Below are 22,743 nucleotides of genomic sequence, written 5' to 3' on the forward strand. Positions count from 1 at the left end.
ACATGAGACGCTCTCTGGGTTGGTCCACTATGGTCCTTAGCATACTGCAAAGGAAAAGGATGACAAAAAGAGAAATGAGCCAGAAAAATGTCATGTGAGAGGGCTGTACCTCCCGTTGCTAGATCTGAAGATGGTGGAAGGATCAAGGAGATCACAAACCAAGGCATGCAGAAGGTTTCAAAAGCAAAAGTTGGAATGGACAACCACCTTGCTGACACCATGGTTACATCCCAAAGAGACCTATGTTGGGTACCTACTATGCAGAATTGCAATATAATTAACTTGTCCTGTTTCAAGGCACTAGGTTTATGGTTAGTTGTTACAGCAGGAATACAGAAATACACATGAGAATAGAAACATTCTACTAGCGATTCTAAGCAAGGCTTTATTCTTTTTCTTAATTGATTTTTTTTACCTTACATCCAGATCGCAGCCCCCTCCCTCCTCTGCCCTAGGTCCCACTCTCCTACCCTCTTCTTCCTTTACTGCTGCCCTTTTCGTCACCCACTTCCTACCAACCCACCCTGGCACATCAAGTTGCTTCAGGACGAAGCACATCCCCTTCCACTGAGGCCAGCTAGTGGAAAGTGATCCACAAGCAGGCAATAAAGTCCATGTCAGAAACAGCCCCTGCTCTGCATTCAAGGGGACACACATGAAGACCAAGCTGCTCATCAGTTACATATGAGTCAAGAGCCTAGGTCCAGCCCATGCATGCTCTTCGGTTGGTGATTCAGTCTCTGTAAGCCCCCATGGGCCTAGGATAGTTGACACTCTTGGTCTTCCTACAAAGTTCTTCTCTCCTCTAGGTCCGGCTATCCATCCCTCTACTCTTCCACAGACTTTCTGAGCTCCACCTAATGTATGCCTGTGGGTTTCAAAATCTGTTTCCTTCCGCTGCTAGATGGAGTTTCTCAGAGGACAGTTACGCTAGGCTCCTGTCTGCAAGCATAGCAGAGAATCATACATGGTGTCAGAGGCTGCTTCTCTCCCAGGGGTCGATCTCACATTGGACCAGTCATTGGTTGGACATTCCCTCAATCTCTGCTCCATTTTTATTCCTGCACATCTTGTAGGCACAATAAATTTTGGATCAAAGGTTTTCTGGATTGGTTGGGGTCCCTTTCCCTCCACCGGAAGCCCTGACTGGCTAGGAGGTGGCCTCTTCAGTCTCGATGTCCCCTGATGCCAGGAGTCTCAGCTAGAGTCACCCTAATATACCCCTAGGAGCCTACCCTGTCGTGACTCTTCAGCTCGTCTCAGAGATGGCCTCTGCCCACAGTTTCTTTTCTCTCTGAAAGCCCTCTGTCCTCCTGGCCCTGCTCTCCCCACATCTGATTCCTGCCCGAGCTTCCCTCAGCACCCTCTCTTCTATCCTGTACCCTCTCTTCAACCACTTCTGCTCTCCATTCTACTTCCTCTTCTGAATGAGATTCAACCATCCTCCTTTGGGCCCTCTTTCTAATTTAGCATCTTTGGGTCTGTAGATTGTAGTATGTTTATCCTTTACTATATGGCTAATATCCACTTATAAGTGAGTACATACCATGTGTGTCTTTCTGAGTCTGGGTTGCCTCACACAGGATGATCTTTTCTAGTTCCATCCATCTGACAGTTTCATAATTACCTTGTTTTTAGTTGCCTAGTAATATCGCACTGTGTAAATAAACCACAATTACTTTATCCATTCTTCAGTTGAGGGACATCGAGAATGTGTCCAGATTCTGGCTATTATGAGTAAAACTGCTATGAACACAGTTGAGCAAATGTCGTTTTGTATGGTGGAATATGTTTTGGGTATATGCCCAGGAGTGGTAAAGCTGGGTCTTGAGGTAGAGATATTTCCAATTTTCTGTGAAAGTGCCATATTGATTTGCAAAGTGGTTGTACAAATTTGCGTTCCCACCAGAAATAGAGGAGTGTTCCCCTTTCTCCACATCCTCACCAGCATGTGAGGTCACTTGAAATTTTGATGTTAGACATTCTGGTAGGTGTAAGATGAAATCTCAGAGTCATTTTGATTTGCGTTTCTTTGATAACTAAGGACATTAAGTACTTCTCTAGGTGTTTCTTGGACATTCGCTATACCTTTGTTGAGAATTCTGTTTTGCTCTATACCCCATTTTTAAAATTGTGGTGTGTGTTTTGTTGGTTTTTAATTTCTTAAGTTCTTTATATATTTTGAATTTTAGCCCCTTGCTGCATGTAGGATTGGCAAAGATCTTTTCCCAGTCTATAGGCTGCCAGTTTGTTCTGTTGACAGTGCCCTATGCATTACAGGAGCTTTTCAATTTCACAAGGTCCCCTTTATTAATTGTTGATCTTAGAGCCTGAGCTGTTGGTGTTCTGTTCAGGAAGTTGTCTCCTATGCCAATTAGCTCAAGGCTGTTCCTCACTTTCTCTTCTAATATATTTCGTGTTTCTGGTGTTATGTTGAGTTCTTTGATCCACTTTGACGTGAGTTTTGTGTAGAGCGATAAATGTGGCTCTATTTGCATTTTTCTATATACAGACATCCAGTTAGACCAGCATCATTTGTCGAAGATGCTTTCTTTTTTCCATTGTATGGCCTTGGCTTTTTTGTCAAAATCAAATGCCCATAGATGTGTGGGTTTACTTCTGGGTCTTTGATTTGATTCCATGGATCAACCAGTCTGTTTCTATGCCAGTATCATGCTGTTTTTATTACTGTTGCTCTATTGTACAGCTTGAGATCAGGCATGGAGATACCACCAGAAGTTCTTTTATTGTATAGGATTGTTTTAGCTATTCTGAGCTTTTTGTTTATCCAGTTGAAGTTGAGAATTGTACTTTCATGGTCTGTAAAGAATTGTTGGTAGTTTTATGGGAATTGAAAATAGACCTCTTGAAACTGAAAAGCTTCTGTAAGGCAAAGGACACTGTTAATAGAACAAAACAGCCGTCCAAAGATTTGGAAAAGATCTTCAAGAATCCTACATCAGATAAAGGGCTAATATCCAAAATATAGAACTAACTCAAGAAATTAAACATCAACAAAATAACCCAATTTTTAAAATGGGGTGCTGCTTAAGCAGGGAATTCTCAACAGAGATCTCAAGTAGCCTAGAAACACTTTTTAAAATGTTCAACATCCTTAGTCATCAGGGATATACAAATCAAAATGACTCTGAGAGTCTGTCTTACATTAGTCAGAATGGCTAAGAAAAAAGAACTCAAGTAAAACTAAGCTACCTGGTCTTCAACTCCCTCAGAGACTTGAGAAGAAATAAACTTGATTATCTGAATGTGCCAGGAGTGCAGGTTAGTAACTCTCCAAATGAAAATATAACAGAGACAGTTTTCTACCTGAATAGTCTCCCAAAACTCTCTATAACGTTGAGCATCTTCTTCGGCCTTCTGGCCCAATATCTCTGACAGAAACTTAGTTTTACAATGAAGCTTAGTTGTTTAGGGGTTAAGATGTATTCAGGTCTAGATAGGTGTTCTAAGTTGATAATGACAGTATGTGATGGAGACTGATTTACATTCAGAAATGTAGATGCACCAAGATAGGAAAGATGTCTTCTTCAAGGCTGTCAAATACAAATAGCTAAAACACTAAGAATGTAACATTTATATAATTCCTGATTGTGTCATGGTTCTTCTTGCTATAGATAATCTATTGTATATACATATATATACATATACATATATATGTTAAAATAATTTTTTTAAGATCCTAACGTATAGCTTATATTTTAGCCCTTTGAGATCACATAGTGTCTTTTCTTGGGAAGTTTAACTTTGCTTTCTATCTTTGTCTTAGTGTCAGATGGTCTCCTGACCCAGGACAGGTACGCAGGAGGAAAATTTAAAACAAGCATGCTTGAGTTGGGAGACAGAGTGTCTAATCCAACTCCAGAGCCAGCTCTTTAATAGAGTAGTACAGCATGAAGCAATAGAATTTCAACCAAAATTAATGAAAAGAGATGGGGAAGAATATGCCATTCTCACCAAAGGAAAAGCCTACCAACAGGGCATTCCAATTCAGAACATCTTTGACCAATATCCAAGGGCAACAAGAGTTATTTTAAAAAATATTAAAAAATCCAAAACAAACTTGTTATTAAAGGTAAAAGCACAGAACGATGCAGATACCTCAATTGTGGGAGAATTCAGTGCCCCATTCTATCCAACGGACAGATCACTGAGGCAGAAACATAATAGAGAAACAATGAATCCAATGGACCCAATGGTTATCTACAGAACTTTTCACCCAACACAAAAGAGTACTCTCTCTTCTTTGTGCCGCATGGAACCTTCTCGAAAATTGGCAGTGTATAGTCGGACACAAAGAAAAACCATATACAAAAATTGAAATTACTCATTCTGCTTTCCCAGATCACCATGGATTAAGATGGATCTGAACAACAGAAATATCAAAAACCTTACACAATCATGGAAAATGAGCAACTCCTTACTCAGTGACAACTGGGCCAGGGAAGAAATTTAAAAAGAAAGAAATTAAAGACTGTCTAAAATTCAATGAAAATGAAGGCACAACATACCCAAGCTTATGGGACACAATGAAAGCAGAACTAAAAGGAAAGTTCATAGTACTAAGCGCCTTCATACAGAAATTGGGGACATTCCATACTAGTCAATTAACAGCTTCTCTGGAAGCTTCCACAACAAAAGAGGCTGACACACCCAAGAGGAATAGATGGCTGCAAATAATCAAACTCAAGCTGAAGTCAACAAACTAGAAACAGAGAACAAGACTAAGAGTGAACAGAAGCAAGCAGCAGTTCTTTAAGAGGAAGAATGAAGGGAATCAAGGGGCAGTCCTTTCAGAAAGTCAACAAGATAGACAAAAGACACACACTTAGCCAAACTAACTAAAAGGCAGAGAGAAAATATCTAAATCAACAAAATCAGAAAGGAAAAACAAAACAGAACAACATCTCCATAACCCCTAAGGAAAAGAAGCAGTCATTGTATGTCTCCCAACCAGGGGGGGGGTGGAAAAGCCTCAGGGCCAGATGATTTTAGCTCAGAATTCTACCAGACTTTCAAAGAAGAGCTAATACCAATACCCTTCAAAATATTGCACAAAATAGAAACAGAAGGAATATTGCCAAACTCACTCTATGGGGCCACAGTCATTCTGGTACCTAAAACAGTCAAAGACCCATCAAAGAAAAAAAATTCAGGCCAATTTCCCTTATGAACACTGATGAAAAAAATACTCACAAACTGAATCCAAGAACTCATCAAAGATATCACTGGCCACGACCAAGTAGGCTCCATCCCAGGCATACAGAAGTGGTTCAACATATAAAAGCCCATCAACGTAATCTGTCATATAAACCATGGAAGGAAAAACGAAACATGATCATCTCATTAGATGCTAAAAATCATGTGGCAAAATTCAACACGACTTCATGATAAAGGACTTGGAGAGATCAGGGATAAAAGTTCTGATAAGATGGAACACTGACTACTTACTAATTACTCCCAAGCACAAGATTTTAATTTCCCTTTGGTGGTATACTGAATATAGACCTGAGGGTGCCTCTCATCATGCTAGAAACAAGTCTGCCCAATCTGTATACCAATTCTTCTGAGTGAGAAAAGAATGTCCACGCTTTTACTGGGTCTCAAAGGCATAAGCCTACCCCAGATGTCTTATAGACACAACTTTAACTTTTGTCCCTAGTCTGTATGTGCCTCAACAAGTTTTTACCTGGCAAACAGACTCCATCCAGAGCTGCTGAGAGCTGGACCTACGGGAAGTTGATATAAACCAATCTCAAAGATGGGACTACTCTCTGTCTCTTCAGCTGGATCAGCTAAACAGATGCTTTTGGTAAGTGCCCCATTACCTAGCCTTTGACTACCTTTTCAACCTTTCTAGGCCCCAATAACAGCGCTCCTAATGTCACTAGGGAAAAAAAGTGACAGAAGAGAAGGACATTGCCCATTGTCCCACTTTATAGGCTGAAATGCTGAGTCAAGGCCAACTCTCTGGCAGGAGGGACAAATGGCCACAAGGAAAAAAGCTCTTAGTTCTGTTTAAACCAGTCATCCTTGCCACTGCATTTGGACTCGGCTCTTGGGTGGTCTGGTCATAGAGTCTCTCAAAACTTGGGTAGAGCATTCATTGTTAATAACTCCAAATATGCCTACTTAAGATAACCAGAGCTGAACACTTAATATTCCTTCCAAAAAGGAAATAGGAAAGAGGATTGGCCCTTCCTGGGAATGTCCAGTCCAAATGCAGCCCACCTAGGAAAGTACTCACAGCCCCACCCACAAGAGTTGCTTCAGCCCACACAAACAGGTTCCCTCTTCTCCACTGCATTCAGTAGTTTTGCCAACATTTTACACTTCACTCAGCCCTCATCTTGTCCATCAACTGGCCAGACAGGAGGCAGACCTGTCACTGCTCAAGTTTCCTACCTTGGCTTGCAAGCTCTGCCCACTATGCCTACATCATCAGCCTCAGCTGCACCTAAGCATCAAGCCCCGCCTTCCACTACTACCTAAGTCATCACAGCCCCATTAAAAACAACTCCAGCACAAGCTACCCCAGCAGAGACAGCTTCTGTTCTCCCACCTGCACCTACAGCTCTTTAACTCAGCACTCACAGCTTCTCCCTGTGAATGTAGTGAATGTACAATGCTTCACCGCCCCCTACAGACAGGGTTCTCATCCCCTGGGTCTCAACCCCCACAATAGCTATGTATGTTGAGGTTCCATTTGTAACAGTGTCAAAATTCCAGTAATGAAATAACAACAAAACACATGAGGGGCTGTGTTAAAGAGTCACAGCATTAGGAAGGTTGAAACCCGCTGCCCTTCCTTGACCTTTGCAACCACAGCCCCCACCCACTACTCTATCTCAGCAGGTCACAGTGCCCCACTGCTACAGGTGTTCTCTGCCAAATGAAGGTCAAGTGAGGATTCAGCCTTCTGCCCCCTCCTCAGAAAGTGACCACTCACATCATAGCCTTGGCCTGGTGCTCTGCATTCCCTGCTCACTTATCTCACCACTCACACAGCCCAGCCCACAACAACTGCCACAGCAGAAACAGCCCTTGGACACTCTTCTCCTTCAGCAGGTCCAGACAACACTCAGTAGGTATCAAAAGTTATACTGACACAATCCAGCACTGAGCTAAATGCCAGACTACATCAATCAAGCCCTGCTTCAGCAAGAGAGCTCAGTCCACCACTCCTCAGTCAGCTCTCACAACCCCACACTAGTATACACCTACACAGCCCCATCCTGCTCTTAGGGTGACCCTGCCCCCTCTCAGGTCAACATGCAGAGCCCAGCCCTATTTTGTAAGAGATCACCTAGCCTCTCACCCTGACAGTCCCTTACCTCCATGCTGCAGGATCCATAGCCACGCCCCCAACACCTCACCACTTCCTGCTTCCCTAGTAATTTACTGGGCCCAACACATCAAGGTTGGCCCTAACACCTCTGCCTCAGTATGTCTACCTTTCTGGCTCAGGTCTATGCACTCCAGAACACCGCCCCTCCCCCTCCCCTGCCAGCACCTGTTCCCAAGGGATTCCTCAGTGCACAAAGTTTCCTTCTCTAACACTTACTAGGTCCAGATCCACCCACCCTTCCACCCTAGCATACAAGCCCCGCCCACCACTATGACCTCCACAGTCACAGCCCCACCCACAAGAGCAGCACCAGTCCTCCTGCTGCAGGGCACCCTATCCTTACTTCCATGTTTTCTAAAGAATCCTTCTCCATTCAGCCCTGGCCCATCCCCTGACACTCCTTTTTGACTTCTTTCTGGGCCTGCTGTTATGGACACTTGCCCCTGCCCTCTTTAGAGGTCCTCAGGATGTGCCTGATCCAAAAGTGTCCCTAATGGTTAGAGCAGCCTGCTCCAGTGATCTCACAGTGGTCTGCAGAAGACCAAACCTCAAATTTCAACACTCAGGAAGCAGAGGCAGGCTGAGAACTGAGTTCAAGGCCAGCCTGGTCTACAAAGTGAGTTCAGGATAGCCAAGGATACACAGAGAGACCCTGTCTCTGGGGGGAAAAAAGAAAAAGAAAAGAAAGAAGAAAGAAAAAGAAAAGAATAGATATGTCAGGGGCTGGACAAAGGCACCTGAGTGGATGTCTGTAAACTTCCCTCAACAGTTTTACAGGAGCAGCTTGGGCAGGTCTAACCAATGGTATTCTGTGGTGCTGTGCATCTCCTCACCTGGGGTGGGGGTCTTTCGACTTGAACCTGGATTCATGGCCAGGACACTGTGAGCTGGAGGCCTGTGCTACCTGATGACCACAAGGCTGAGCCCAGAATGGGACCCTAAGACTGAAAGCCTAGGAAACCCCTCGAAGGGAAGGAAACTCTGGAGCAGAGTTTGTGCCCTTTGCCCTCCTGTGGCTGTGATCTCCCTCCTGGAGGGTCTCAAGCATTCTCTGTGTACTTTAAACAACTTACTTGAGATTTTATAGGTTATGAGAAAGCTTCTTGCGTTTTTGTTTTTGTTTTTTGTTTTTTTTTGCAAATACCTATCCATCTCAATCTTTATATACAAACCCTTATATATCAAAATATGTTTATTTTAGCTGCATCACATTTCTATCTATTAATACCATGAGATTGAATAGTACTATAGAGAAAGCCGATCCCACTTTAATATAAAATTTCCTGAGAAGGCCTGCTTGGAACAACTAACTACTCTTTTTTCTTTTCTTTTCTTTTTTTTTTAAAGATTTATTAAGTACACAATGTTCTGCCTGCATGTAAGCCATCAGGCCAGAAGAGGGCACCAGATCTTGTTATAGATGGTTGTGAGCCACCATGTGGTTACTGGGAATGGAACTCAGGACCTTTGGAAGAACAGCCAGTGCTCTTAACCTCTGAGCCATCTCTCCAACCCACTAACTACTCTTTAGGGAATTGAGACACAACCGAGGCTACCTTCCTTTAGCAGCTCGTTACCCCTTACAACTTTAAGTATTTTGTTGTTGTTGTTGATGAAATTTGTCAGTGGCAAACTGTTAGGTTTTGGAAGTACTACCTTACTGTTATGTATCGTGTAAAACTGTATAAAAAGTAAACTAAACATAGCATCAAAGTCAAAACATAAACTTCATGTGTCCATGAAGTTGACCTCATAGGTAGTTGATAGGGTGGGTGGAGAAGAGAGGAAGGATGGATACATTGTAACTCTCCCACAGACAGGGTTCTTAACCCATGGGTTGCACCCCCCAAACCAGCTATGTATGTTGTGGTTCCATTTGTAATAGTGGCAAAATTCCAGTTGTGAAATAGCAACAAAACACATGAGGGTCTGTGTTAAAGAGTCACAGCATTAGGAAGATTGAAACCCACTGCCCTTCCCTGACCTTTGCAACCACAGCCCCCACCCAGTACTCTATCTCAGCAGGTCACAGTGCCCCACTGCTACAAGTGTTCTCTGCCAAATAAAGGTCAAGTGAGGATTCAGCCTTCTGACCCCTCCTCAGAAAGTGACCACTCACATCATAGCCTTGGCCTGGTGCTCTGCATTCCCTGCTCACTTATCTCACCACTCACACAGCCCAACCCACAACAACTGCCACAGCAGAAACAGCCCTGGGCCCCCTTCTCCTTCAGCGGTTCTGGGCAACATTAAGTAGGGACCAAAAGTAACACTGACACAATCCAGCACTCAGTGAAAGGCCAGACTATCTCAATCAAGTCCTGCATCAGCAAGAGAGCTCAGCCCACCACTCTTCAGTCAGCTCTCACAACCCCACACTAGTATACACCTACACAGCCCTGTCATGCTCTTAGGGTGACCCTGCCTCCTCTCAGGTCAACATCCAGAGCCCAGCCCTATTTTGTAACTGATCACCTAGCCTCCCAGACAGGCAGCCCCTTACCTCCACATTGCAGGATCCATAGCCACGCCCCCAACACCTCAACACTTCCTGCTTCCCTAGTAATCAGGTGGGCCCCTCACACCATGGTTGGCCCTCACACCCCTGCCTGAGTCTGTCTACCTCCCTGCCTCAGCTCTAAGCACTCTTGAACACCGCCCCTGCCCCACCTCTGCCCGCATCTGTTCCCAAGGGATTCCACATTGTACAAAGTTGCCTTCTTTAACTCTTACTAGGTCCAGATCCACCCACCCTTCCACCCTAGCATACAAGCCCCGCCCACCACCATTGACCTCAGTAGTCACAGCCCCACCCACAAGACCAGCACCAGTCCTCCTGTTGCAGGGCACCCTATCCTTACTTCCACGTTTTCTCATAGACTCCTTCTCCATTCAGCCCTGGCCCATCCCCTGACACTCCTTTTTTACTTCTTTCTGTGTCAGCTGTTTTGGACCCTTTCCTGCCCTATTTTGAGGTCCTCAGGATGAACCTGATCCAATAGTGTCCTTAATAGTTAGTGCATCATGCTGCACTGATCTCACAGACTGCATGTCTGAAGAAGACCAAGCCTGTAATCCCACCACTTGGGAGGCAGAGGCAGGTGGAGAACTGTGAGTTCCAGGCCAGCCTGGCCTACAAAGCAAGTCAAGGACAGCCCAGGGTACACAGAGAAACCCTGTCTCAGAAAAAAAAAAGAAAAGAAAGAAAAAGAAAAAAGAGAAAGAAAAGAAAAAATGTGTCAGGGGCTGGACAAAGGCACCTGAGCGGATGGTTGTAAACTTCCCTCAACAGTTTTACATGAGCAGCTGGGGCAGGCGTGACCAATGGTACTCTGTGGTGCTGTGCACCCCCTCACCTGGGATGGGGGTCTTTAGGCCTGAACCTGGATGCATGGCCTGGACACTGTGAGCTGGAGGCCTGTGCTGCCTGGTGATCACAAGGCTGAGCCTACCCAGCGACCCTAAGACTGAAAGTCCTGGAATCCACTGGAAGGGAAGGACACTCTGGAGCAGAGTTCATGCCCTTTGCCCTCCTGTGGCTGTGGTCTCCCTCCTGGAGGGTCTCAAGCAGTGCTGGCCCTGTCCCACCTCCTGCCACCCACTCTTTGTCCTTCCTTCTGACTGTGGAGGCAGACAGGTGGCAAGCTCTGTGCTGCTCCTCCTGGGCCCTCCCCTTCTTGCCATTAGGCTCTGAGCTCAGTGAGGAGGCCCAGGTCAAATGTCCTGTGTGCCCTGAAACTCCACTGACATTGATGCTCTGCTCCTTCTCAACATCATGCACAGCAGTGGGGTTTTGCTTAAGGACAGACCATGCAAACCTGGGGTTTGGAGCTCTTGTGCCTGTCTGTGCAGTTTGAGAGTCTGGGGTGGGGGAGGGGAAGTGGCACTCACTGGATAGGATGGAGGTTCTAGAGAAAGGCTCCACAAGGTCCTGCCAACAGAAGTGGCCATGCCTGAGAGAACACAGAGGAGGGAGTATTCCCTTGTCCTATTCAGGTGTCACAACTGTGTGAGTTGACATCAGCATAGAGACAGTCAGTCCTCTGATTGTCCTGCCTGCTGACTCACTCTGAGGTCACTGCCTCCAGTACCAACCCTAACTTCAGCTGAGAAGCACTTACAGAAGACACCATGCTGCTGCCCCTTTTGGTCAACACATTCTGGACTGTTAGGTCCAAAGACATCTAGTTCCCCTTCACCAAAAGGAACCGCTTCCCTTCTGTCAGGCAAAATGGGCAGATAGCTGTGTCTGATGCCTATGAGCACAACAAAACTCATGCTGGCTTTCTGGCTACTTCAGTATAACAAATGTCTGCTTAAAAATAAGTAAGTTAAAAAAAAACACACAGGAAGGATTACTAAGCATGGTTGCTGGGATCTCACTGAATGACTTACTTTGTGATCATCATATTTTACCTGGGTAAAGCAATCTTTATTTTGTTTTATAGATAGGATTTCTTTCTTCTCTCTCCCAGGAAGTTGTCTCCTGTGCCAGTATGTTCCAGGCTCTTCCCCACTTTTTCATCTAAGTGACTTAGTGTCTCTGGTTTTATGTTGAGGTCTTTAATCCACTTTGATTTGAGTTTTGTGCAAGGTGACAAATATGGGTCCAGGTGCATTTTTTTACACATAGACATCCAGTTAGACCAGCACCATTTGTTGAAGATGCTATCCTTTTTCCATTAAATGGATTTGGCTTCTTTGTCGAAAATCAAGTGTGACCATATGTGTGTGGATTCATATCTGGGTCTTCGATTTGATTCCACTGATCAACCAGCCTGTTGCTGTGCCAGTACCATGCTGTTTTAATTAGTATTGTTTTACAGTACAGTTTGAGATCAGGTATGGAGATTCCTCCAGAGCACCTTTTATTGGACAAGATTGTTTTAGCTATTCTGGGTTTTTTGTTTTTCCATATGAAGTTCAGAATTGACCTTTCAATGTCTTTAAAAAATTGTGTAGGTATTTTGATAGGGACTGCATTGAATTTGTAGATTGCTTTTGGTAGGATGGCCAGTTTTACTATGTTAATTCTCCTGATCCATGAGCAAGGAAGATCATTCCATCTTCTCAGGTCATCTTCAATCTCTTTCTTCAGAGTTTTGAAATTTTTTTCAAACAAGTCCTTCACTTGCTTAGTTAGAGTAACTCCTAAATATTTTATATTGCTTTTGGCTAATGTGAAGGGTGTGGCTTTCCTAATTTCTTCCTCTGCAAGCTTGTCATTTGTGTATAGGAAGGCTACAGACTTTTTTGAGTTAATTTTGTATCCAGAAAATTTGCTGAAGGTGTTTATCAACTGTAGGAGTTCTCTGGTGGAATTTTGAGGGTCACTTATGTACACTATCATATCATCTGCAAATAGGGAAAACTTGACTTCCTCCTTTCCCATTTGGATACCCTTGATCTCCTTCTGTCGTCCTATTGTTCTGGCTAGAACTTCGAGTACTATATTGAAGAGATATGGAGAGAGTGGGCATCAATAGAAGAATGGATAAAGAAACTGTGGTACATATACACTATGGAATACTATGTAGCTATTAAAAACAAGGAATTCCCAAAATTTGTGGATAAATGGATTGAGCTAGAAATGATCATAGCAAGTGAGTTGTCCCGGAAGCAAAAAGTCTCAAATGGTATATACTCACTTATATCTGCATATTAGCCCAAGGGGCATGTCCCAGGAAAGCCTTCACTTACCAGGAAACTGGGAGAGAGGAGAGGACATCCTATTGGGAATCTAGATGAGAGAAGCATGGGAGAATGGCAAAGTGAAAGGATCCAGAGGGTCCTAGAAACCAACAAGTAGAACATTATGATAGGCCCATTTGGGCCCAGGGGTCCCACTCAAACTAAGGAACCAGCCAAGGACAATACAGGCCATAAACTTTAAACCCCTACCCAAATCTAGCCAATGGACAGAACATTCTCCACAGTAGAGTGGAGAGTGGGATATGACTCTCTCACATACTCTGGTGCCCCATATTTGACCATGTACCCTGGAGGGGAAGACCTGGTGGCACTCAGAGGAAGGACAGCAGGTTACCAAGAAGAGACTTGATACCCTATGAGCATATACAGGGCAAGGTAATCCCTCTAAGGAACAGTCATAGGGTAGGTGAATAAGGGGAAAACGGGAGGGAGGGAAGAAAGGGAGGATACAAGCGATGGGATAACAATTGAGATGCAACAAGAATAAATTAATAAAAAAATCCCTAAAGAAAACTGAAACAACCTGATGTTAGCATTTCTGAGTTCCTGTAGATGTTGGCTTTTTATAGTTTCCTGTTTAATGCCATCTAGGATACGGATAACTATATTATTCTACAACTGAATGGATTACCTAACAAATACTGAATAAGCTTTTCAGGGTATCTGCCTGCATCTGCAGACACACACAAACGGGTTAAAATGTAAAATAAAATTCTCAGTCTGAACTATCTTGTTTGTAAGGACCAAACAAACTCCCTTTTGAAAAAGAGACTCCATTTTGCAAAGGACACTCCATTTTGTCTTCAATCTAGGCAAGGGCTGAACCCAGATTCCAGACTAAGCACATACTAGCCTAAACAGAAACAATGTTCACTGGCCACTCAATCAGCTCACCTTGGGAAAGTCCAAATACACTCTCTGCTGGTCAAGCTGAGCAGCAGGTGGTCTGGCACATAGCAACAACCAATTAGGAGAGGCCAGGTCAAGGTTCCTAATGCCCCCATGACTGCCTCAGCCAATATTTTCTATAGGCCAACTTGCCCCTACATCTATTACCCAACCATGAAACTCTAAGTCTTGTAGCTCTCTGCTTGCAGCTTTTCTGCCCAGATGTCATCCAATCATATACTGTAGAACCCAATTCTTTGTCTAAAACCTGTAACAAACCCCTCTCCATTGAGAATCCAGGCCACTTCCCTACAACTGCTGCATCAGCGCATTGGAGGTGTGTCCTGGGTTCCAACCTGCAATATAAACACAACCTTGTCACTGCATTTGGACTTGGCTCTTGGGTGGTCTGTTCGGAGAGTCTCTCAAAATTTGGACATAACATTGTTAGTAACTCCAAACATGCCTACTTAAGATAACCAGAGCTGGATTCGTGAACACTTAATATGCATTCCAAAAAGGTGATAGGTAAGATGATTGGCCCTTCCTGGGAATATCCAATTCAAATGCAGCCCACCTAGGAAAGCACTCACAGCCCCACCCACAAGAGTTGCTGCAGCACATACAAACAGGCTCCCTCTTCTCCACTGCATTCAGTAGTTTTGCTAATGCTTTACACTTCACCCAGCCCTCAACATGTCCATCAGCTGTCAAGACAGAAGGCCGACCTGTCACTGCTCAAAGCTCCTACCTTGGCTTGCAAGCTCTGCCCACTATGCCTACATCATCAGCCTCAGCTGCACCTAAGCATCAAGTCCTGCCTACCACTACTACCTAAGTCATCTCTGCCCCAATCACAACACCTCCAGCACAAGCGACCCCAGCAGAGACAGCTTCTGTTCTCCTACCCGCACCTACAGCTCTTTAACTCAGCACTCAAAGCTTCGCCCTGAAAATGTACAATACTTCACCCCCCCTACAGACATGGTTCTCATCCTGTGGGTCGCGACCCCAACACCAGCTATGTATGTTGAGGTTCCATTTGTAACAGTGGCAAATTTCCAGTAATGAAATAGCAGCGAAACACATGAGGGGCTGTGTTAAAGAGTCACAGCATTAGGAAGGTTGAAACCCGCTGCCCCCTCCTCAGAAAGTGACCACTCCCATCATAGCCTTGGCCTGGTGCTCTGCATTCCCTGCTCACTTATCTCACCACTCACATAGCCCAGCCCACGACAACTGCCACAGCAGAAACAGCTCTGGGCCCCCCCATCTCCTTCAGCGGTTCTGGGCAACATTAAGTAGGCACCAAACGTTAGATTGACACAATCCAGCACTCAGAGAAAGGCCAGACTTCAATCAAGCCCTGCATTAGCAAGAGAGCTCAGTCCACCACTCTTCAGTCAGCTCTCAGAACTCCACATTAGTATACACCTACACAGCCCCATCCTGCTCTTAGGGTGACCCTGTGTCCTCTCAGTTCAACACCAAGAGCCCAGCCCAATTTTGGAAGTGTTCACATAGCCTCCCAGCCTGGCAGCTCCTTAACTCCACACTGCAGGATCCATAGTAACACCCCCAACACCTCACCACTACCTGCTTCTCTAGTAATCAGGGGGGCCCTGCACACCCAGGTCTGCTCTCACACCCCTGCCTGAGTCTGTCTACCTCCCTGCCTCAGCTCTAAGCACTCCTGAACACCGCCCCTCCCCCATCTTGGCCTGCATCTGTTCCCAAGGGATTCCACAGTGCACAAAGTTTCCTGCTCTGACTCTTAATAGGTCCAGATCCACCCACCCTTCCACCCTAGCATATAAGCCCCGCCCACCACTATTGACCTCAGCAGTCGCAGCCCCACCCACAAGACCATCACCAGTCTTCCTGCTGCAGGGCACACTATCCTTACTTCCAAGTTTTCTCAAACACTCATTCTCCATTCAGCCCTGGCCCATCTCCTGACACTCCTTTTTGACTTCCTTCTAGGCCAGCTGTTATGGACACTTGCCCCTGCCCTCTTTAGAGGTCCTCACGATGAGCCTAATCCAATGTTGTCCCTAATGGTTAGAGCACCCTGTTGCAGTGATCTCACAGACTGAATGTCTGCAGAAGACCAAGCCTTTAATCCCAGCACTCAGGAGGCAGCAGCAGGATGACAACTGTGAGTTCAATTCCAGCCAGGTCTACAAAGTGAGTCCAGGATAGCCAAGGCTATAGAGAGAGACCCTGTCTTGGGAACAAAAAAAGAAAAACAAAAGAAAAGAAAAAAGAGAAAAAGAAAAAGAAAAGATGTGTCAGGGGCTGGGCAAAGGCACCTGAGTGGATGATTGTAAACTTCCCTCAACAGTTTTACAGGAGCAGCTGGGGCAGGCCTGACCAATGGTACTCTGTGGTGTTGAGCATCCCCTCACCTGGGGTGGGGTCTTTGGGCATGAACCTGGATGCGTGGCCAGTACACTGTGAGCTGGAGGCTGTGCTGCCAGGTGACCACAAGGCTGAGCCCACCCAGGGATCCTAAGAGCCAGGCCTGCTCTATTGAGGCTCTGGTCTTTTTATCCCCTCTCTAGAGTCCCCAGAATTAAACTATCTTCAGCTGGCAGAACTGCAGCCCTGCAAGCACACAGGAGGCAAATAGTCTTCTTCTGTGGACAGTATGAAGCAGCCGCATCCCAAGCCTGGGATTAACACCAAAAGATGTTCACATACCATAACTGGGTTTTTTAAGACACCAAAAATCTTGCTACAGCTTTGTCTTAGGCCAAGCAGGTTTATAAGAAGTACTACATCTTATACACCAATTCCAGTGGAGAGATGGGACAAAATCAGCAGATGTTATCATACAGTGGGACACAGTCAGCAGGAAACTGTTCAAAGTTACACAGGGGAATCACATGGGAAACACAGGGCACCTCCAGAGCATTATAGACTGAGCACCTAGTGGCCTTGGTTCTGGTAATCACAGCTCCATGTGATTGGAAGAGTTCAGATCACAGGATGTGAAGCAATAGCTCCCCCAAGGCCCTGACCCCAAGCCATTACCAGCTCTATTATGCATAATTCTGGTTTTAGAGACTGAGCTACATTCCTTCCTTCCCCATACTTCAGTGCTTGTGGGTGGAAAGCTCCCAAGGCCTGGCCCCAGGCTATTACTGGCTCTGCCAAACACAATGCTAATTTTGAGAAGGAAGTAGTTCCTTGTCCATAGGTCAGGCCCTCAGGGAAAGCCTTGGTTGATCAAGCCAGGCCGCAGAAGTTCTCTCCTTTTTAATTATTATTTATTTTTAAAGTCCAGAAGAGTTTACCGGTGTCTGAATCTCCAACAGACTCATATGTCCTCCAACCAACAAATACCTTCTAGCATTGTGAAAAGAATTATCAGTACACACACTGTAGTCATAATATTGAATGGAGGTGGAGGGTTGTAAAGCAGATTAAATGCTGTAACTTGTACAATGCGTCTTTGGCTGGTTTGGATGGGAAATCTGTAAAATAAGAGAGAAACAGGTGATACAAATAATCTGGAAACATTCCCTACTTTTTGGAGCAGAGGGACTTTCCAAGTAAATAATATATGTGGAGGGCTAACATAAGCACTGATTCCAAACATGTTACAGTTGTTTTTCCTCTCTAAAAGTCCCATAGATGATCATGAGGTCCAGAGCTGTGGTTAACAGCCAAAGGTCTAGTTGAGTCTTTTTTTTCTTTTTTGCAGACATTATAACAGGATGGGGTTCAATGAGGGGATCTCAGGATATCAACCCTGACCAGGTGGGCTCGCCCAGGACAATTGAACCGGTGCCTCAGGTTGTCCATCCTTAGGCACAGAGCCCTTTAGAACCACGGACCATGTTAGAGACATGGAACATAGCATCCAAAGGGGGAATGTGCTTTTAAAGCAGAGTATTGGCTCTTTATTGCAACCTGGGAATAATCTATCTGCTTCGGCAACGTGTGGGTTGTTAGAAACGGGAAAATTCAAGTGATGAATGAAGTGGTATTTTAAACACTGTATATCAGTCTCCATGGACACCAAAAATGCCTATAAGGTGGGACAATGGGCAAAGTCATTCTCTACTGTCACTTTTTTCCTGGTAACATTAGGGGCACTGTTATTGGGGCCTAGAAAGGCTGAAAAGGTAGTCAAAGACTAGGTAATGGGGCACTTACCAAAAGCATCTGTTTAGCTGATCCAGCTAAAGAGACAGGGAGTAGTCACATCAAGGAGACTGGTTTACATCAACTTCCAGCAGGTCCAGCTCTCAGCAGCTCTGGATGGAGTCTGTTAGCCAGGTAAAAACCTGCTGAGACAAATACAGACTAGGGACAAAAGATAAAGTTGTGTCTATAAGACATCTGGGGTAGGCTTATGTCTTTGAGACCCAGTAAAAGCATGGATATTCTTTTCTCAGTACAGAAGACTTGGCATACAGATTGGACAGACTTGTTTTTAGCATGATGAGAAACACCCTCAAGTCTATATTCAGAATCCCACCCAAGGGAAATTAAAATCTTGGGCTTGGGACTGATCAGTAAGCAGTCAATGCTCTAGCTTATCAGAACTTTTATCCCTGATCGCTCCAAGGCCTTTATCATGAAGTGGTGTTGCATTTTGTCACATGATTTTTAGCATCTAATGAGATGATCATGTTTTGTTTTTCCTTCCATTTTTTATATGACAGATTACATTGATGGATTTTTATATGTTGAACCACCTGTGCATTCCGGGGATGGAGCCTACTTGGTCATGGCAAATGATATATTTGATGTGTTCTTGGATTCTGTTTGTGAGTATATTTTTCATCAGCATTCATAAGGAAAATTGCCCTGAAATTCTTTTTCCTTGATGGGTCTTTGTGTATTCTAGGTACCAGAATGACTGTGGCCCCATAGAGTGATTTTGGCAATGTTCCTTCGTTTCTATTTTGTGCAATAGTTTGAAGAGTATTGGTATTAGCTCTTCTTTGAAAGTCTGGTAGAATTCTGAGCTAAAATCATCTGGCCCTGTGGCTTTTATTCCCCCCTGGTTGGGAGATATTCAATGACTGCTTCTTTTCCTTAGGGGTTATAGAAGTATTTAACTTTTTTCCTCTTCTTGATTTAGATTTCTTAAATGGAACCTACCAAGAAAATTGTCCATTTCAGTTAGATTTTGCAATTTTGTTGACTATGGTTTATTGAAGTAAGACCTAATGTTTCTTTGGTTTTTTATCCCCAGTGTGTGTTGTTATGTTCTATTTTTCCTTCCTGATTTTGTTGATTGGGATATTTTCTCTCTGCCTTTTAGTTAGTTTGGCTAAGTGTGTGTCTTTTGTCTATCTTCTTGACTTTCTTAACAAACGGCCCCTTGCTTCCGTTCACTCTTGGTAATGTCCTCTGTTTCTAGTTTGTTGACTTCAGCTTCAGTTGGATTATTTGCAGCCATCAACTTCTCTCGGGTGTGTCAGCCTCTTTTGTTGTGGAAGCTTCCAGAGGAGCTGTTAAGTGGCTAGTATGGAATCTCCCCAATTTCTGTATGAAGGCACTTAGTGCTCCGAACTTTCCTCTTAGTCCTGCTTTCATTGTGTCCCATAAGCTTGGGTATGTTGTGCCTTCATTTTCATTGAATTTTAGACAGTCTTTAATTTCTTTTTCATTTCTTCCCTGGCCCAGTTGTCACTGAGTAGGGAGTTGCTCATTTTCCATGACTGTGTAGGGTTTTTTTATTTCTGTTGTTGAGATCCATCTTAATCCATGGTGATCTGAGAAAGCACAATGGGTAAATTCAATTTTTTGTATAAGTTACGGTTTGCTTTGTGACCGATTACATACTGCCAATTTTCAATAAGTTCCATGTGGCCCAAAGAAGAGAGAATATTCCTTTGTGCTTGGGTAAAAAGTTCTGTAGATAAACATTGGGTCCTTTGGATTCATTCCATCTGTTGGTTTCATTTTTTCTCTATTTTGTTTCTGCCTTAGTGATCTGTCCATTGGTTAGATTGCGGCACGGAATTCTCCCACAATTGAGGTGTCTGCACTGTTCAATGCTTTTAGCTTTAGTAGCAACTTTGTTCTGGTTTGGTTTTCATTTTTTAAAAAAATAAATCTGGGTGCTCTTGTATATTGTTCAAAGGTGTTCTGAATTAGGATGCCCTCTTGGTAGGCTTTTCTTTTGGTGAGAATGGCATATTCTTCCCCACCTCTTTTCACTAATATAGGTTGAAATTCTATTGCTTCATGCTGTACTAGTCTATTAAAGAGCTGCCTCTGGAGTTGGATTAGACACCCCATCTCCCAACCCAAGCATGCTTGTTTTAAAATTTCCCCCAACATACCTGACCTGGGCCAGGAGATCATCTGACACTAGGACAAAGATAGAAAGCAAAGCTAAACAGCCCAAGAAAAGACACTATGTGACTTCAAAGGGCTAAAACATAAGCTGTACCTTAGGATCTTAAAGAAAAAAAATTTTTTAAAGATGTCTTTATTATTTAGACCGCATGTGTGCCTACAAGCCAGAAGAGGGCACCAGATCTCACTATAGATGGTTGTGAACCACATGGTTAGTTGCTGGAAATTGAACTCAGGGTCTCTGAGCCAGGACTTGTAGTCTTATTGAATATCGTTAAAAATCCATAAAGGAAACTGAAACAACCTGATGTTAGCATTTTCTGAGTTCCTGTTGATGTTGGGTTTTTATAGTTTCCTGTTTAATGCTGTCTAGTATACGGATAATTATATTATTCTACCATTGAATGTCTTATATGACAAATACTGAATACACTTTTCAGGGTATCTGCCTGCATCTGCAGACACACACAAATGGTTAATATATAAAATAAAACTCTCAGTGTAAACTATCTTGTTTGTAAGGACCAAACAAATTGACTTTGGTAAAAGAAACTCCATTTTGTGTTAATCCTAGCCTAGGGCTGAACCCAGATTCAAGATCAAGCACAAACTAGCCTAAACACAAAAAATATTCCATGGCAGCACAATCAGCTCACCTTGGGAAACTCCAAATATACTTTCTGCTGGTGTGCAGGGAGTCTGGAGCATAGCAACAACCAATTAGGAGAGGCCAGGCCAAAGTTCCTAATGCCCCCATGACTGCTTCAGCCAATCTTTTCTGTAGGCCAACTGGCCCCTACACCTATTACCCAACCATGAAACTCTAAGTCTTGTAACTCTGTGCTTGCAGCTTTTCTGCCCAGATGTCATCCAATCATATACTGTAGAACCCATTTCTTTGTCTAAAACCTATAACAAACCCCTCTCAATTGAGACTCCAGACCACTTCTCTGAACCTGCTGCGTCAGTGCATTGTAGGTGTGCTGGGTTCGAACCTGCAATATAAACACATCCTTACCAATGCATTTGGACTGGGCTCTTGGTTGGTCTGTTCAGAGAGTCTCTCAAAATTTACACATAACATTGTTATTAACTCCAAATATGCCTATTTTAGATAACCAGAGCTGGACTCATAAACACTTAATATTCCTCCCAAAAAGGAGATAGGTAAGACGATTGGCCCTTCCTGGGAATATCCAGTCCAAATGCACCCTACCTAGTAAAGCACTCACAGCCCCACCCACAAGAGTTGCTGCAGCACACACAAACAGGCTCCCTCTTCTCCACTGCATTCATTAGTTTTGCCAACACTTTATACTTCACTCAGCCCTCAACGTGTCCATCAACTGGCAAGACAGGAGGCAGACCTGTCACTGCTCAAGGCTCCTACCTTGGCTTGCAAGCTCTGCCCACTATGCCTACATCATCAGCCTCAGCTGCACCTAAGCATCAAGTCCTGCCTTCCACTACTACCTAAGTCATCACAGCCCCACTCACAACACCTCCAGCACAAGCTACCCCAGCAGCGACAGCTTCTGTCCCCCCACCGGCACCTATAACTCTTTAACTCAGGACTCACAGCTTCTCCCTGAGAATGAACAATGCTTCCTTCAACAAACAGGGTTCTCAACCAGTGGGTCGCATCCCCCACACCAGCTATCTATGCTGTGGTTCCATTCGTAACAGTGGCAAAATTGCAGTTGTGAAAAAGCAACGAAACACATGAGGGGCTGTGTTAAAGAGTCACAGCATTAGGAAGGTTGAAACCCACTGCCCTTCCCTGACCTTTGCAACCACAGCCCCCACCCACTACTCTATCTCAGCAGGTCACAGTGCCCCACTGCTACAAGTGTTCTCTGCCAAATGAAGGTCAAGTGAGGATTCAGCCTTCTGCCCCCTCCTCAGAAAGTGACCACTCACATCATAGCCTTGGCCTGGTGCTCTGCATTCCCTGCTCACTTATCTCACCACTCACACAGCCCAGCCCACAACAACTGCCACAGCAGAAACAGCCCTGGGCCCCCTTCTCCTTCAGCGGTTCTGGGCAACATGAAGTAGGGACCAAAAGTTATACTGACACAATCTAGCACTGAGAGAAAGGCCAGGCCTCAATCAAGCCCTCCATCAGCAAGGTAGCTCAGCCCACCACTCTTCAGTCAGCTCTCACAACCCCACACTAGTATACACCTACACAGCCCTGTCCTGCTCTTAGGGTGACCCTGCCTCGTCTCAGGTTAACATCCAGAGCCCAGACTTATTTTGTAAATGATCACCTTGACTCCCCCCCTGGCAGCCCCTTACCTCCACACTGCAGGATCCATAGCCACGCCCCCAACACCTCACCACTTCTTGCTTCCCTAGTAATCAGGTGGGCTTGACCCCATGCAGATGCAGGTTGGCCCTCACACCCCTGCCTGAGTCTGTCTACCTCCCTGCCTCAGCTGTTAGCACTC

The 22,743-nt window shown here is 44.6% G+C and overlaps 1 protein-coding gene across 2 annotated transcripts in view; it reads right to left on the reverse strand.

The window, feature by feature from the left end:
- The window catches only part of LOC311601305 (circadian clock protein PASD1-like), a 250,428-nt gene that overhangs the window by 30,135 nt on the left and 197,550 nt on the right, over nt 1–22,743 (reverse strand). The window contains exon 1 of one of the 2 annotated variants that reach the window (XM_084788682.1): nt 5,215–5,656. The exons of the other annotated variant lie outside the window; for it this stretch is intronic. The gene's annotated coding sequence lies outside the window, so the exon portion shown is untranslated. Of the gene's footprint in view, nt 1–5,214; nt 5,657–22,743 lie in introns of those variants that run through there. 2 annotated transcript variants of the gene reach the window in all.

Source organism: Acomys minous (assembly GCF_964271855.1).
Source record: "Acomys minous genome assembly, chromosome: 7".
Classification (NCBI taxonomy): domain Eukaryota; kingdom Metazoa; phylum Chordata; class Mammalia; order Rodentia; family Muridae; genus Acomys; species Acomys minous.